Here is a 4,413-nt window from a genome sequence, read left to right as displayed (position 1 = left end):
AAAAAAGGGTTCAAACAAATTTTCCTCTATACAGAGATATTATATAATATAATATTCAAATTGATTGGTTTTTATAAACTGTTTTTGGCACTCGTTCCAAGTTAACTCCTAGTTAACGATTGTCCAATTATCAATAATATTCTGTTAGATCTAACCAAGCAGCATTAATCGTTTTTTAATGATTGGCCATTTAAAAAATTACTGGAAACTTTTGTCATGTATATTGAAAATTTCAGTTATTGTTTAGTTGGTCAGTGAGTTAAAGATGACTACTATTTTAATCATTTTTAACTGTTTGTCAATAAAGTTCTACTAATTAAAATTGTAAGAATAGAGTCACTTAAAAGTAGTCAAACATCACTGATTCATTTATATAGTTTAAAAGTAAAGCATACAATTATTTTTTGTACATATGAAATGATAATAAAATAATCAAATAAAAATATTTGAAATATTGAAGATTAAAAAATATTGTAATAACGATTACTAAATTATTTGTTGTAAAATAAAATTGTTATTTACACTATATAAGTTTTAAAAATGTTGTATTACTTAGATGGAAGAGCAGAAAAATACTTCCTCCACTCCCTCAGCTCATGCAGATGAAGAAGCAACCAGGAAATCGGAGCCTAAATTAGGACGGGGGAAGAGGGTTGGGAAACGCCAAGTTAGATATACCCCCTCCCAATACGATGCTCCTAATCCGACTGAAAAATTGAATGTAATGTTTTATTAATAGTGTTTATAATTATAATATTTACATCCAAAAAAGTATTCTTATATTTAGAAGAAAAATTCTTGTATACCCTATAAAAAGAATCATACTTAAATGTAAAATTTGTTTTAATCTTTGGTGGTTAATAATAAAACAATGCAATTTTTTGAAGCTTTTATGTCAAAAATATTGCATTCAAGTGAAGTTAAATAAACAAATAAAGTTATTAATTATCGTAAGTAATTAAATATTAACCATTAATTATATTTACTATAGTAAAATTGTAGTAAATATATTTAATTTTGTGTATTAGAATTGCTTTTTTCATCTGCTTATAACCATAATAAGCAAGTAGTATACAAAAGGAAAATACTCTCAAGTAACGAATATTATTTTTTATACAACATATACACTGAGAAAAAAAGGTTAAATATAACCAAGTTTTACTTGAAAACAACCGAGCGATTCTACTAATATAGCACTTGCAATCTAAATTAATTGCAGTAACTGATTAAAGAGCTACAGTAAGAACATGAACTTGAAAAATTGTAGTCAATTAACTCTGTTGCAATAAAAAACCAATCAATTACTTTTTACCACCCGCAGCTAGTTCAAAATATTGTTTAGGATCAATAAAATATTCCCTTGATAAAAAATATTTTCTTTTATCCGAAAGAAACCTAGGGTAGTTGCACCAGTAAAAGAATTGACACCAGTAAAAGAACAAATTGATTATTATTTATAACGACATTTTACAAATTATAACTTGTAGCACCATAAAAAAAATATTTTTTAGTTCCTTCTTTCTTCAGAATATAGTTTATGATAAAAAAAATAGATTCAATATGCAAGTTATTTCTAAAAATAATTTTCTAATGTTTTGGTGGGTTATGAACATGAAAAATGAATGAAGCTTAAACAGAAAAAAGGTTACAAGTTTCAGGTGTAATTAAATAATATTTCTGGTTGCGTAATTAGTAAAATATTAATAATAGTAAGTTGTAAAATTGTTTTAGAATTTTTTTTAGCGTTTTTTATATAATTTTTGTTATTTTTATACACTGTATTAATATAAATTAGATTTGTTCCTTAACCGGAAAGTAAAACTGTTTTTTTACTGGTCAACATTCTTTCACTGAAAAAATGTACATTTTTCAATATTTGATTAACATTTTTATATTTTATGTTATATTTACAAAATTTGTATCATAGGCTTCAAATTCTTTAGAAATTTTGCTATTCATTGCATATGTTTAAAAGGAAATTCAAGAATGTCAATTAAAAATGTCGAAAGTATACATTTCCTTAAATGTTCTTTCACTGGTGCCACTACCCTAATCGATTAAAAATTACATATGTTCTAATTTAAAAATAACCAATGTTTTCTGTAAATTAACATTCCATTGTATAATCAAACAAACTTCTTTCAAATGAAACATTATCTCGGTTAAAATATCTGAACTCATCATAATTACATGCAGCTATGTTAATATTAATCACATATTAGTAATAGTTTGTAATAAAAAAACAAATAGGTAACAACAACTACGAAAGTTTACATTATGCACATTTCAGATTGGTCAAGACAATCAATCCATCGGGAAATTATTTTTAACAGCCTAGTAAAAAAATATTCAGCGGAGCCGTTAGGAACTGGCAGTAGCTCTAACCCAATGTGGATTAGTGTATAAACCGTATTGGGACGTTTCACTCAATCTTTTTTTCGTCCACTGGATACGGTCCTATTTTAGCATTGAAATTAATATCATATGACGATTTCGAAACGAAACAGTGAAAAAATATTAAAAAATAGTAAAATCAAAATTTGACAAACGCGACTGACCTTACAACACACTTGCAGCAATATTTCTTAAATAGCATGTAGCAATCTTTCATGTCAAGTTTGCAGAAACCATGCGTAGTAAGCTTGCGGAAATCTTTTCTTACAATCTTGTAGCAAAATTTCATGGCAAGATTGCAAAAGATTACAACAACCTTTCATGGGAAGCTTGCTGTATACAGGAAACATTCTGCTATTTTAGACAATCTTGAGGCAATCTCGAGCTGTAAGCTTGTCAAGACTACATGAAAACCTTGCAGCAAACTTACGTGTTATATGGGTTCCTATTTGTTTTTAATTACTATTTTTTAACCGAGCTGTCTCTACCATTCGGATAAAGGAAATTTTTCTCAGTGTAAAATTACTTTTTTTAGGGTGTAAAGTTTGTAGTTTAAAGAAAATTAGTATATCGAATTACATTTTAGATTGCAATTGATGAATTTGAGCAAACTCCAGTCACGACAAGGGCAGATGAGAAAAAATGCGGGGAGAAAAACATGTTGCCTACCAAAAGGCTTGCGAATGTAGACTCTGCTGAGGAAACTGCTGCAGCCGCATTATATATAGTAAGTAAACTTTCTACTTTAATATTCATTTCTAACCGGAAGCTTTTGTGCTGTCTGGGAATATATTTTAAAATCATAAAAAAAAATTTTTTAATAAATGTGACATAATCCTGCGATAATCTTCCTGCAATAATATAGCAAGTTTACCAAACAATATTGTAACAAACTTACATGGCAGGTTTTCTATGTAACAATCTTGCTACAAGATTACATACTACTTGGGCTATGTAAATTTTTTAAGGAAAAAGTTGTTTGATATATTATTAATATTTCATTTGCAGAAAAAAGTAAAAGAAGGGAATAAGCAAGTAACAGAATCGAATGACAATACTTGTTACCAAGCTGCTTTTGGGGTTAGTATAAATGTCTAGAACCTATAAATTAGAATTAGTATCATTTACTTCATTTCTCCCGCCAATTTTCTTTTCTCTCTCTATCACCCTAGTAAACTAATAAAAGTCGTAATATTTAGAAGGTATTATACTGTATTAATTCGTTGTTGCCTTTAAACTTTAGGACATTGCAAATAAGAAAAAATCTTTGCAAGACATATTAACAAAAGCTGTTGTTACATCATCCAAAACACAGGTAACTTTCAATAACATTTTTTCCTCTAAAATATCTCTTTAAACATACATTTAATTGTAAAATTATATATAGACTAAAGAACATGGTGATCCTTATGTTGAATTAAAAAAAATTGCGAAAAGAAAATCTTAAATTGATGAGAATCATAATAGCACAAAAAGAGGAGATAGACGCCTTAAAAACATCAAATAATAATTTCCAACCCTCATCAATTAATAATCTCCAACCCTCATCATATGTAGGTCCTAGTCTCGTCGAGATTCAAGGAGTTATAAATGAAGCAATTGCTCCAATACAAAGGGACATCAGAATTATGAAAAATAATTCGGAAAATCCTACGGATGCAGCGTTAGAGGCATTTGGTAGGGCCGACAGTGTGGTACGTATACAAAATTTTATGCCGTTATTATCAAAATGTAAACATTAATTATATATTAAATTACCAATTAAATATTTTAAAATAAGTTGTATGTAACATCAAACTGTAATACTCTGAAGAATATGAAAAAGCTTATGTAATTTATTCTAATTTTTTCTAACGACAGAATAAATACGTTGAATATTATAACTTATAATTATTTATGACTTGCTCATTTGTTTGTAGGTTTCTTGTGTTGGAGTCAACTTTTCAAATGAAATGTTTCAAAAAGCGAAAGGGGTTAACAAACTGTCATCTAGGGTAACCTTTTTAATGAGAGGCTACT

The sequence above is a fragment of the Leptopilina heterotoma genome, unplaced genomic scaffold (assembly GCF_015476425.1).
Source record: "Leptopilina heterotoma isolate Lh14 unplaced genomic scaffold, ASM1547642v1 Lhet_1012, whole genome shotgun sequence".
Lineage (NCBI taxonomy): Eukaryota > Metazoa > Arthropoda > Insecta > Hymenoptera > Figitidae > Leptopilina > Leptopilina heterotoma.
Note: the sequence above shows the minus strand (reverse complement) of the source record.